Here is a 14479-nt window from a genome sequence, read left to right as displayed (position 1 = left end):
ATTAATTAATCAGATGCTGGCTCTCATTATCCGCGGGCCTGTGTTCAGATGCAGGCCCTAACAGAGTTTTCTGTGGGGATTGGAGACATGTCCGTGTGTTTGTGTTCAGGCTGTTTCCATCCCAGCATCAGCTCAGCCAGTAATAAGCCACGAAATCTCTCTTCCTATGACCTGCAGTGAAACTTTGCAAATCACTGCGGCAGATGCTCTAGCATTCAGCCTCATTATGACATGACAACTCACTCCTTTAATGGGATAGGCAAACACATGGTAGGAGACGCTTATTAGAGCAATGTGCATATGTTGGAAAAGATGTTGCGATCTCACATCATTCCTCAACGTGATTATTATTCTTCAAACAAAGTAGCATTTATTAAGCTACAAAAAGGTAACCAGTTGTTGTATTTTATATGTGCAGAGCGCTAAATGAAAATAACCTATGCCAATGGGGCTAATTCAGACCGGTTTGCACTGCTGGGAAATGGCTTGCACAGGGTTTTCATTCTGGTGGGGCGGCGTACACCTGATCGCAGGGTTGTAAAAATGATCAGCCCAGCAATGGCCAATGGCCCAATGTAACAATAAATGGCTGTGCTTCCCAACATTTCTCAAATCCCCAGATTGTCAAGTTTTTTTCATGGCACCCCTACACCAAAAGTTTCTATTTGAGATAGTCAGTCTTCCTTAGGTTCAGTTATGCACCTGTGTATCATTGTCAACCTCCAGAACTAGGTTTGCTCATACTTGCCCACCCTACCGGAATTGCCTGGAGGCTCCCAAAAATCGGGTCCCCCTCCTGGCCCCCAGGAAAGGCTAGGCAAGTCTCCCACATGCCCCCTTGTGCCCATGGCCTCCCCCGCATCTTCTGACCCTGCTGGTAAAATCCTGTGATTTGCGGGTGTATGAAGAAGGGCTAAAATGATGCAATTGGCATACACCTGTGATTTTTTGCAATAGGGGCAGGGCAGATGATGTAGGGCTACTTCCCTGCCCCTTTATTAGCTACTGAACATCTCATCTTCTGGCTTCTCCCGGAGAGGAGACATTAAATGTCGGCAAGTATGGTTCTGCTAAACTCACTGATCATAAATCATTTGATTTTTTGATTTGGGTCTGGAGTACCAACTGCAAGTGCCCTGTGATGATGCCCTATTTTCGGAACCACTGATATACACTGTATACACATGCTGAAGACCAAGGAAAATAATGAAGTCAATCAGTTCCAGGGAAGCCTCCGGAGGTGGGGCAGCAGCACAGTTCAAAATTCAAATAGGGAAGCCACACCCACTGCCAGTGAGTCAGTTTGGAATGGCAGTTGGTGGCAGTGGCTGTGCCTCCCCTATTTGAATTTTGAACGGTGCTGCAGCCCCACCTCTGGATCCGCCACTGATCAGTTCTATAAGAAAGATTCTACACTTGCTGAACTTATTTGACTGGAAAATAGGGGCACATTAGGACACATGATGGTCCATCCAAGCTACAAATGGAGCAGTTCTCGGCGCGTCCACCGGCGCGCTATCTGCTGGCATCTGGTGGATGGCAATCTGCCGGACGTGGACATGCAAGTGTCTATTGCTGAGAATGGGACACGCGCACGCCTCATTTGCCGGTGCAGGATGACAATCGTCGCAACTGGAGCCGTTCAGATGAGAGCGGCTCTATATATTCAGATCTTTTCAAATCATACTGCACACCTTCCATTCAGTGTGGTGCCCCTTGCCATGACCCTTTAAGGAACCACTTAGCAGGTTCTTGGACAATGCAGGATTTTGGCAGGTGGGTTCCAAATATTTGATTTAGGAACAAAAGAAAATAAAAACGGCTGCAATGATCTTAAATCAGACATTTGTTTTTTTAGAATTTAAAGAGTCAATGTTTTCTATTTCACAGCATCTATATATAAAAGTCAAACTACTCCTCACCTCTGTGAGGCATAGTACCGCCACTGACCACCCTACGGACAAAATTACTCCTTGTGCTAAGAGATGTCATAACAGAAAGTGAAAGCCATTTTTGCAGGGACACCGATCTGATTCAGAATGGCTGGATATGGAGAGAAGGAGCTGTGAAGAAGAGATTGGAGGTAGGATCAGATAGGGACTGGGGGTGGAGTGGAGAGTTTTTGGCCTAAAAACTGTCACAGCTCAAAGTGAACGAACACTGCAGAAGCTGTCATTTTGACCGGCTTTTAACTAGAAAAATAATAATTTTCCTTCATTGAGGTTAGCTGCATTCACGACACAGTAGGCCTGATTTTTAGGGGTTTATTTAAGATGGAAGTTCTATGGAAGATGGGATAGTAACCAATCAGAATCTACTACTAATATATTTAGCACCTTCTAGAAGATAATAGATATTATCTGATTGGTTACCCATAGCAACATCCCATCTGCAATAGATCTTCCATCTTAGTAAATATACCCCCCATTTGGGAGTAAAGCAAAATAGAGCTAGTACCTATGCACCTCGACATGCCGTCCTGCAATACAAGCAGGGTAAATACTGGTTGCTTTTAGATGCAGCCCACCAAAACTGGACATTCTTACTTTTACACAGCAATTTAGGTCTGAATTTGCACACGCCCCCAGGGCCACCAACATGAGGGTGCCGTGGGTACAGATGGAGGGGCCCGGGCAGCTGCCCCCAGCGGCACCGATCACCCTCCCCCCGCACCCGCACCCCGCCTCCGGGCCTCCCCAACCCGGCAGACCCCATCCAGGCATGCATGCACAATGCACAGTGCAGCCTGCAGAGTGCCGAGCCTAGGACACAGAGGGGCTCGGCACTCTGCACGCTGAACTGAGCAGTGTGCACTCCGGACCGTGAAGGAGTGAGACAGAGATGCCGGCGCTGGATGCTGGTAAGTAATCGGGGTGGGGGGCGGGCGGGGTAAGTAATGGGGGTAAGGGGCGCTGTGCCACTGGGGGCCTGGACTGTAGGTCAGTCCCGGGCCCCAACATTTCTAGCGGCGGCCTGCACGCCCCTATCAAATCAAAATCTGCCTTTTACATTTGCCCCCTCCCCCTGCGGTGCAACATGTTTTATTCAAGGTGTGCAATTAATTACTCTTTTGTTTTCTTTACTCCCTGGCCTGGTTACATTCCCGAAATTTTCCGGGCTGCAGTAACTATGAGGCTAAGTTATTCCCCCCTTTTGCTATTAGCATCTTGCAAAGGTCCTGCCTGACAGAGGAGGTATACAATCATTTCCAGTTTCATGGGCAACAGAAAACCCCTCCGTAAGGCTCCCCTGAGGATCCAAACATTTCCACCTATGGAATCTAAACAGCTGCATATTGTTTTATACCCCGTTATAAATTTATGTATTTGTATTACTATATCTCTATCTTCTTTTTGATGCTCATTCATCTTCATTTTCACAGCTGTTCTGAAGATTCACAACCTGAACAGATGATCCGTTAACTCTTCCTCCAGAGAATGTCATTTAGTTTCACCGAATCACTGGTGGAAGCCAATTGTACGGCAAGTTCGTCCTCGGTGCCCATTGTTTATGCCTTGTATGAAATACTCATGAATTAAACACTTAGGCAGGCCGCATATTTTATTTCTTGAGATTAATTTCTGTAACATAAAACGATGACACATGAAAAAATAATTTTAAGCTTCAGTGCATTAATAGAAAGTATCGCAGAGAAGAATATTTCAGTGTTATTCAGTAAGAGATTTGTTTCGGCAACTTCTATGAGGCAAAGTACCGCCACTGACCACTACATGCCTCTTGATGGACCAAATTACTCTTTTGTATGCAAAAAAATGAATAATAAAAATAACAGAAAGTGAAAGCAATCTTTGCAGGGACACTAATCTGTTTCAAACTTGCTGTATATGGAGAGAAGGAGCTGTGAGGACAGAGATTGGAGGTAGGAGCAGATAGGGACTGGGGAGGGTGGGGTGGAGAGTTTGTGGGCTAAAAACTGTCACAGCTTAAAGTGAAAGTAAAAACTGTCACAGCTCAAAGTGAAAGTACTTTGCAGAAGTATCAATCATTTTGCTAACATGTATTCATTTTATATTTCATTTATGAGGATGTTAGCATACATTTGGCCAAAGATATGCACCTGACCCCCACGTTAAGGTCACCTCATTAGAGCAGGTCCCTAGCACTATGGGGTTAATGCCTGGGGCACAGGGCACCCCCAAACCAGTCATGCAAAACCACCCCAGGGCATGACATAAATAAAATATAGCTGTGAAGTGTAATAGAGTGTAAAGTGTCATAGAATGTAGGGTATGTGTAAGCAACTAAAGCTGTGTACACACAGGGGAGATATATTGCTAGCAATATATTGCTTGCAATATATTGCTGAGCAATATATTGCTCGGTGTACTTGCAATATATCTCCGCAATATATTTCTCAGCAATATATTGCTCAGTGTCCAGTTTTTCAGAGGGACCAGCAATTTTCCATGAAAATTGCTATCAATTTTGACTAGATTTTTTTTACCCTCTATTTAAATTCATTTATGATTGACATGGGTTGTGGGAAGTCTGTATATGGTGTACTTGTGGAGTATCACGGCTCCCACGATGGCCATCGTATGCTAAAAAAATCGCATCGCATGCGATGCGATTGCACCCGATTTTGCACTGAAATACATCCAAATGCATTGAAATGTGTAGGAAACATGTGAAATGCCCCCAAATGTCATTTTTCATAGTGTACCACCCCCACTATCAACCCGAAGTGTGGCGAGCGCAGCGAGCCCGAAGCATGGCGAGCCCCGCGAGGGGACGCGGATACCTTCACAGGTATCCGCATCCCCTCGCGGGCTTCACAGGTGTCCGCGTCCGCTCGCCACGCTTCGTGTTGACGTTGATAGTGAGGGTGGTACACTATGAAAAATGACATTTGGGGGCATTTCACATGTTTCCAACACATTTCAATGCATTTGGATGCAATTCAGTGCAAAATTGGGTGCAATCGCATCGCATGCGATTTGTTTGTATGCGATGCGATCGCATGCGGTTTTTCAAAAAATCACCAAAAATCGGCTAAAATCGCATCCCATCGCATGCCATCTCATGCCACTACATTTGGCATGCGATGGCATGCGATGGGAGCCGTGATAATCCACAAGTACCTACAGATGTAGCAGGGGTCATCTTTGTAGGGGCAGGATAATCTAGCGGCAGCAGCCGCTAGTGCCCCGCTCCCACCAGGGGTGTGGGGGCACAAGACGGCCGTGCGGCCCCTGCCACCGGTCCCCACTGCCCCAACCCCCCCCCCCCCCCCCACCCAAAAAAAAATTAATTTATTCATTTTATTCATTTATTTATTTATTCATTTTTAATCTGGTCACATACTATTGGTGTGGGGCAGCATGGTAATGCTCATGCTGCCCACCGATGGTGCAAATCACCATCGATGGGCAGCATGAACATAATCATGCTGCCCGACACCAATGCCCCCTTCATTTAAAATCTGCTCAGATACTATTGGTGTGGGGCAGCATGGTAATGCTCATGCTGCACACCGATGGTGCAAATCACCATCGATGGGCAGCATGAACATAATCATGCTGCCCGACACCAATGCCCCCTTCATTTTAAATCTGCTCAGATACTATTGGTGTGGGGCAGCATGGTAATGCTCATGCTGCCCACCGATGGTGCAGATCACCATCGATGGGCAGCATGAACATAATCATGCTGCCCGACACCAATGCCCCCTTCATTTTAAATCTGCTCAGATACTATTGGTGTGGGGCAGCATGGTAATGGTCATGCGGCCCACCGATGGTGCAAATCACCATCGATGGGCAGCATGAACATAATCATGCTGCCCGACACCAATGCCCTCTACTACAGCCTATGCACTTACTGGATAGTGCGGCTGTGTAGTAGTGGGCTTGATTATCGGAGCTGCTGCTGTGTGCGGTAATGCTGAAAGACCGGAGCAAGAAGCAGGGGCTGGCTCCGTGTCTCCGTGTCTCCGTGTCGGGTGGGCGGTGAGTGACAAGGCGGGTGGGCGGGTACCCGGCCGGCGCAGGAGGCTAGTGTCGCTTGTCGCTGGTGCACAGTGCTTTGTGCACCAGCGACCTGCAATTTTGTGCAGAATCTGAGGAGCAAGCTCCTGCGACCAGCGACCATGAAGCGCTGGCCGCGGGAGCGCGCTTCCAGCCATTTATCGCTGGCTGCACATTAAATTACTGGCAATATGGTCACTGAGCGACCATTTTGCCAGCGATTTAATGCATAATTGCAGCCGTGTGTACGCACCTTAATGGTGATAAAGGGTGTGTCAAAAGTAAAAAAATTGTGAAAAAATATGTGAAAAAATACATATCAAGAAGACATACACAGAAAAATGATGATATGTTTATTGTGAGTCTATGTGTATGTAGCGATGCCCTGAAGTGGTCCAGCCAGACAAGCCCAAGGGGGCCCCGCACCCAGACATTTACCCCAAGAAAACTGACAATTATAAAGGCCCTTATTCTGGTTGAAGCGGTAACGGCCGTATGCGGCCGTTCCGCCGATGTTTTCGGTCTGCGCATGTGCAGAGGCCACTCTGCGCATGTGCAGCCGAAATCGCCGTACACGTATTTTGTCCGCCGCAAAGGGGGTGGATAGGGGCGTGAGGGGCTACGAAGCCTCATTTGCATATGCATACGCCCCGCGTTTCATGGGCGTTCCCATGCAAACGCGGGGCGTACGCATGCTAATGAGGCTATGACGCGTGGGTACAGGGCGGGCATCTGACATCGCCGGATGTCAGCTGCCCGCCCCCATACAAGATTTCACACGGACAAGTGTCCGTGTGGTCTTGTGTTGCGGGACCTGGTGGAGCGTGCGGCCCTGCATTCGATGTTCGGCGACCATCGAATGCAGGGGCTGCTCCCACCATGGAGGAGGCGTATCCCCGTCCACAATCATGCGGATCGCCACATGGCCGCGTACGGACGGCCGTGGCGATCCGTATGGAAGGCGGGGATTCTTCTGGTGCGGTCGGAGCCGCATATGCGGCTCCGGCCGCACCGATCAGAATAAGGGCCAAAGTATCAGGACTTACTTGAAATGATGCCTTCATCACAGTTGTGCAGTTATTGCTAGTTCCTGCTTAAAAACATTTGAGGGTGGTGAGGGAGGGGTGCTAATCTAGGCAGAAGCAATCTCAGGCTTCAGGTGTGTAAGGATACACAATATAGACTATATAGGAAGAGGGGGGCCCTAGACTGCACTAACCCCCTCTTCATAAACTGAAACAGCAATTTTATATAATTGCTAACAGGAAACGTAGCACAGAGTTGCCTCTTTCTGGCTGCCAGCTCCATGAACGGGGAGGGGGGACTTCTGCTGTGACGAGAAAGGGGTGTGAAAATGCTATGAGGGTAACGTGATGTTTGGGGGTCGTGTCATCATGGCCACGCCCCCCACTGTGCAATGCCTGTATTAAAGCAATTTCACAGTTGTGGGCGGGGCAGGAATGATGAGACACTCGCCGTGGGGAGGCACCGGTGACTGTCGGCAATGTGGGGGACTTGCGGATCCGATTTTACGGGAGCCTCACGGCCATTCCAGGAGGGTAGGCAACCCTGACGTAGCAGCATCTACCTGTGATTCAGGCTGACTGCTTGCAGGAAACATTTGCATTTTGCACTGAGATTTAAACTTGGACCCGCACCCTCCCGATTATAAATCCTCCTCCTCTGCAGCGCAGCGTGATTTTTTTACAGAGTGCAAAAGGTCACATCCTAACTGGATTTTCTCCGAACTCTCAGTCAGGCCCCTAGCCTTAGAGGCTTTTGGAACCCCGGGAGCTGAAACTGCAGCAGATGTGACATTTCGCAGCCTGTAACAATCCTCCACCCTCTAAATGAAATTCTGTAGCATTGGGACAAGTTTGGGTTGAACACTTAATTTATCTTATGTTCCTCTAAACACTTTCCACTGCCAATTTCCTGCTTCGCTGCTTCTTTTCCATAAAATAAGTCTTGAGATTCAGGGACCATACAGCGGAGGTAAGTAACAGAATATCTTTAAAAAAAATACCTTTTTTTGAAAGATTTATAAGACATCTTACGGATTTTAGACTCTTTTGGAATTGCGCAGAACATTGGGTAAAGAGCGATGCCAACATTTCCTTATTCTATATTTTGTTCTCCCTTTTTTTTAACAGTGACTTTTTTTCCAATGTTTACAAAGCAAAATACTTACTAAGAGATGCCATCTGCACATATTTCTAACTTAAAAAGGTATCAGACTTGCCCAGGGGTGTAACTAGAACTTATTGGGCCCCATAGCAACATTTTGAAAGGGGCCCCCCTGTTTTGTTGTTGCTACAATGCCCCTTAAGGGAGGAGGGTGCGGAAGAAAGAGTAAGGGGATGAGAGATTTGACATTAGATTTTGACTATATACTGTAGTCAAAATTGTATGCACATCATATGCAAATAATATGCAGATTACATGCAGATGGCACAGGTTTTTTACCTTGCGATCCCAATGATCACTCCCGGGACAGCACAAATCGATTCCCAGATAGACAGGGCAGCAATGACTATATAGTGCAAATCTAATGTAGATAGCATGAATTGTATGTAAATAGTATAGAGTTAGCAAAGATTGCATAGCACTCGAATCTTAAGTCGAATAGCAAGGGCATCTCACCATGTGTACACAGCTAAAGATGGTGTTGGGGGAAAAGAGGTGAGAGAGGGCATCAGGGAAAGAGGGCTTCATGGAAAAAGAGGGAATGTGAGAGAGAGAGAGGAGAAAAAGGGTGTTGGATAGAGAGGGGGAGGAGCAAGAGAGAAGGGAAAAAGAGAAAAAGGGAGAGGTATGAGAAGGAGTTAGAGATAATGGGCCAGATTCTCTAAGCTTCAAAAGTGATAAAAGGGAGAGTGATAAACAGCCAGCCAATCAGCTCATACCTGCCATGTCACAGACACAGACATGTTTGAAAAATGTCAGACAGGAGCTGATAGGCTGGATGTTTATCACTCTCCATTTTATCACTTTTGAAGCTTAGAGAATCTGGCCCAATGTCAGGGAGGGGGTCTGGGAGAGTCAACACCAGTTAGGGAGACAAAGAGTGACCTAGAAAGGAAGGAAAGAGAGAGGGGAAGTTGAGGAGAAAGGCTAGGGGCAGAGCAATGGATGGGGAGTAATCTAGAGGGTTGAGTGAAAGAAGGGGCAGGGGGAAAGAAAGAGAGGTGAGATGGGGAGGGTGGGTGAGGGGGGATAAACAGATTATAGGTCTGGGGAGACAGATGTTGGGGAGACCGTAAGGGGGTAGAGGAAGTGAGTGAGAGAGGTGGGGAGAGCAAGAGAAGAATGAGAGGGGGTGTTGGAGAGAAGGGAAGAGCGAGAGAGTGCAAAAAAGGAGAGAGGTGAGACAGGGAAAAGGGGAGGTGAAAGAGTTGGAGCAGAGAGGGCAGGAGAGAGAAGAGAGTGAAAAAAAGAGAGGGGGGGACATACAGGAAAGAGAGTACAAGACAGATAAAAAATAGGAGGGGGGAGAGGTATGGGTGGTTGGAGGAGCAGAAGTGTGAAAGAACTGAGACAATCATTACTTAATGTATGTTGTCCTAATCCACCCCGTCCCCCCAGGACAGGTTTCAACTGTGCCTCCTCCTCCTTTAGTATAAGCTGCACTGTGTACCTCCTCTGCAGCACCAGGTCTCCACAGCAACACTGGCCCCAGGTCTCATCTGCAGCGACGGGATTCCACAGCAGCAGCGCTGGCCCAGGGTCTCCTCTGCAGTACCAGGACTCCACAGCAGCACTGACCACAGGTCTCTTCTGCTGCATCGAGTTTCCACAGAACCGATGTCCCAGAGTCTCCACTGTAGCGCCGGGGCTCCGCAGCTCCTCCGCAGTGCTGGGGCTCCTCTGCAGTGCCGGGGCTCCTCTGCAGTACTGGGACTCCACAGCAGCACTGGCCACAGGTCTCTTCTGCTGCATCGGGTTTCCACAGAACCGATGTTCCAGAGTCTCCACTGTAGCGCCGGGGCTCCACAGCTCCTCCGCAGTGCCGGGGCTCCTCCGCAGTGCCGGGGCTCCTCTGCAGTGCCGGGGCTCCTCTGCAGTACTGGGACTCCACAGCAGCACTGGCCACAGGTCTCTTTTGCAGCATCGGGTTACCACAGAAGCGATGTCCCAGAGTCTCCACTGCAGTGCCGGGGCTCCACAGCAGCGCCTACCCGGGGCTCCTCTGCAGTGCCGGGGCTCCTCTGCAGTGCCGGGACTCCACAGCAGCGCTGGGTCTACAGTTCATCAGCACTGCCAGCCCCGGGTTTCCTGCAGAGCGCAGGCAGCCAGGAATACATATCTTTCAATTTCGTGCCGGGGCTGGTCACCAGATAGTGACATTGAGCTCTGGCAGTGTCAGAGAGGAAGGATAAGGGAAGAGCACCGGCTCCTCCCCCTTAGTTGCGCAAATCGTAGCCACTGGTGGGGAGACTTGGGAGGTACAGCGCCGCAACCGATTCAAGCCACTACTTAAAAAAAAATCTTAAGGGTGCAGGGGATGCCTGTTGACCTTTTTCACATTGACCTTTTCCATGTTGACCTATTGCTTGTGTCAACATTTTGATCATGTGCTTTTGCTAATTTTTACAAGGTGTGTCAACCCATGACCTTTTGATCAGCAGTGCTTGACCTTTTTACTGTTGACCTTATTAGTGTTGACGCTATGACCATACCCACGTAGGGGGATTTGTCTACAATTGTACAGATATTTGGACATACTAGTAAATCTTAGGAGCTATATTTACAGTTATTTCTAATGGTGTGTACACGGTAAAGTTTTATCGGCCGCCGATATTGATACCCAGCGGGATACCGGCATCTGCTGGTGGGGGGACCGGGGGCCATGCTGCATTCTCATTCCGAGATAGTAGAAATAGACTGTGCCAGTGCTATATTTCAGCAGGATCCAGCAGCAACTCAGGGGCAGATTTATTAAGCTCGGTGAAGTGATAAAGTGCCTGGTACTTTATCATCGGCCAATCATCTCCTAACTGTGTAGTTATAATCTTGGTTTGATAAATGACAGGTAGGAGCTGATTGGTCGGTGATAGAAACCAGACACTTTATCACTTCACCGAGCTTAATAAATATTCCCCACATTTCCTAAACCTCTAATTAAATATGACATCATCAGGAATTGGGTTCTTGCACCTGCTCTGGGCCACAATGCACTTTCCATTAAGATAAGTTTTATATTAAAGTCTCTCTCCTCTCTCGTTCTCTCTCTCTCCCTCTCTCTATCTCTCTCTGTCACTCTCTTTTTATATAATTGATCCACCCCCAGACCCGGAGTTCCAGGACCTATTTTTCCAGAAAATAATACTGGACTGTGCTGCACATTCTATTTATACATCCGAGTGCGATGCCGCAGGATGCTCTGCGAGTATGACTCATACCTGCCGACTTCTGCAAACTCCACTCCGGGAGAAAGGGGGGCGGGAAGAGGCTTCATTTTGGGGCGGGGAGAGGCTGATGTCATCAAGCACCACCCCATGACAGACAGCAGCATCAATTTTTGGGTCCTTGGATGGGGGGAGGGCTAAAATGACGAGAAATTACGTGAATCGCGCCATTTTAGCCCCGCCCCCTCCCCGCTGACCAGAAAAAAATTGTAGTTTTGTACTACGGGGGAGGGGAAGGGGGGAGCAGGGACTGTGGGGAAAATGCGGGAGACTTGCCCCCCTTCCCGGGGGCCGGGAGGGGGACCCGATTTGCGGGACCCTCCCGGCCATTCCGGGAGGGTAGGCAAGTATGGTTTGACTATATAGTCTAAATCGACAGTGCATATCACACCGTGTGTACACAGCATCAGTGCAGTAAACTTTCATGGTTTATTGCTAAAAAACAAACAAAAAAAAATTTCTGTCACATTACTATGATGCTTTCTGAACCATTTTTTTTCAAAATGATGATAATTTTTTGCCAATTTTACGTTGAAAACTTTTTTCATAGCAGACAGGAGGACACGGAGCAGATGTTGGATTAAAAATGTAAGAAAATATTAATCTAAGCCAACATTTACTTATCATACCATATCTGCTTATTAAAGATGTTTACAGGAAAACGTCCTATTTATTTTATTTGGCATGTGGGTCTGCTGCAATTCAGCAACCTAGATTAAAACACCATCTCAGAGTCTGATGGCGCGCATACACTAGTCCGATATGACCCGGTATTGTCCAATTGTGATGTATCGGGCCAATAAATCGGACCAAATCGCATGTGTTTGACAGCATATCCGATCCGATATGTGCTCCCCAGCGTTGAAGCACCACTGGCCAGTGCCAGATTAAGGTCTAAATGGGCCTGCAGCTGAAAATGATCAAGGGCCTATTATGCGCAATAATAGGGTTAGTGGCCAGCACCTAATAATGTGGGAGGCGTGACCAGTGTTATAGTTGGGTGGTCTGCTCATGGGTGTGTCTTTATACTTTCAACTAATATACTGTATGCCTGGAAAAGGCAGGGGGCTGGCATAGGAAAAATGCAGGGAGATATATTGGCGGGTGCACTCCAAAGGTGCACCCGCAGGATGCTGATGTCCTAAGATACTTGCGGGGTGAGGAGACACGACAGTCATAAAAAAAATACTGAAAGCCAAAACTTGGTAGACAACATTTCAGCACCTTTTATGTGGTCACCTAAGTTTACCACATCATATACCCCTTATACAAAGCAGGCAAAACAATAGTAATCCCCTTACACTGTACTTGCCTCTTACACATTATGCCAAATGGAATGAGCCAAAACTCACACAGACTGAGCCAAATTTCACGTTATGTCACATAGATTAAGGCAAAAATCACATTTTGCCACATGGATTGAGCCAAAACTACACAAAACGGATTGAGCAATAATTCACAATATGCTCCATAAACAGGGGCATTGCGCGCCAAAGGCTTGCATTTAAAATTTACACCATAATGCCCATTACATGTTAAGCCACACACCATATCGTCCATTACGTATTATGCCAAACACCATAATGCCTATTAAAAATTATGCGGTACTTTTGTATTAGCAGGGCGCCCGGCTACGCTATGATGACAACGTACCTTAGGCTACGTTGTCAGCATAGCCTAGCCGTGTGCCCTGCTAACATGTGGCTGTGCCTTTACCTTAGGGAGGGCGGCGGCACTTGACCAGCGCCCTCGGTGACCGGCAGGCTGAAGGCCTGGTGGCGGGGTTTGAGCGGCGGCTGGAGGGGGGAGATACCGCCAGCAGCCGGCGGATAGCAACATCCGGCGGGGGGGGGGGGGGTCGGACGTGTCATGGCTGGGCGGCAGCAATGTACGTAATTCAATGTCCTGCCGCTGGGGGGAGAACACTACGCTAATTGCGTACAATGCTGCCGCTGGGGAGGACTGTCATGGAGGAAGCATTGCGGGGAGCCGATTGCCGGAGTATAATACACTACACACACTAACACAATCATATCCCCACTATCCAATTCATACCCCCATTGTCCACGTGGGCGTGGAGTTAATTTATAAAGTGTGGTGAGCCACTGAGCCCGAAACATGGCGAGCGCAGCGCATCCACGTGCCCTTACGGGGCTCGCTGTGCTCACCATGCTGCGGGGTCGGTGGCTCACTGTGCTCCACACACTTTATAAAATTAACTCCACGCCCATGTAGATAATGGGGGTATGACATGGATAGTGGGGATATGAACCATTATGTATTAGCACAGCTCCAACTACGTAAATTACGAAGTTTACGTAGCCGGCATAGTGGTGTATTGGTATTCTCAATACACCACTACGCAAACTACGTAATGGGCGCCGTGCTAATACAATACATAAGTATCCATTATGCTACATAAGTGCTGCTTTCTTACATGCTCATTGCCAGGGGTTTCACACTCATTGCCAGGGATTCTATGCTCGTTGCCATGTGGGATTACATGCTCATTACCAAAGGGGATAAATGTTCGCGGTATCTGGGGGACAGCCGCCACCGGGCAGAAATGACAGCCATTGACAGCTGGGCAGAGAACAGGGGGCTGCCCGGCTGTTTTCAGAGCACTGCGGGTCCCGGCTATTTGAAATAATACCCCTTTCACACCAGAAAATGCAGGGACTTACCCGGTAAAATGGTCCCACGATCATGCAGGGACATTCCCTGGCTGGCCCCTTTTTCACCAGCCTAGTCCCTGCATTTTCTGGTGTGAGGGGGAGAGAACACCCCTTTTAAACAACCAGCTATATCTTCAGAACCAACTGACCCATTTTTATGTGGGCTTCAAATGATTTTGGTCCCATGAAACTGGGTTGCTTGGTTCCAGAGAAATCTGCCCTCAAACAACATGAACAGCGATGAATTTACATTTCAGAAAGGAAAAAATATTTTTACCCGCAATATCTCTAGAACCAATGAACCCATATGGAAGAGCCTGGTATCAGATTGAAGGCCCAGCGATTTGAGATCGATCTCAAGCTTCTGTGATGCAGGAGGAGGAACTGGCAGCCGTTGGAACCGGGTGGG

Source organism: Crinia signifera, chromosome 5, assembly GCF_055691185.1.
Source record: "Crinia signifera chromosome 5, ASM5569118v1, whole genome shotgun sequence".
In the NCBI taxonomy this organism is placed as follows: domain Eukaryota; kingdom Metazoa; phylum Chordata; class Amphibia; order Anura; family Myobatrachidae; genus Crinia; species Crinia signifera.
Note: the sequence above shows the minus strand (reverse complement) of the source record.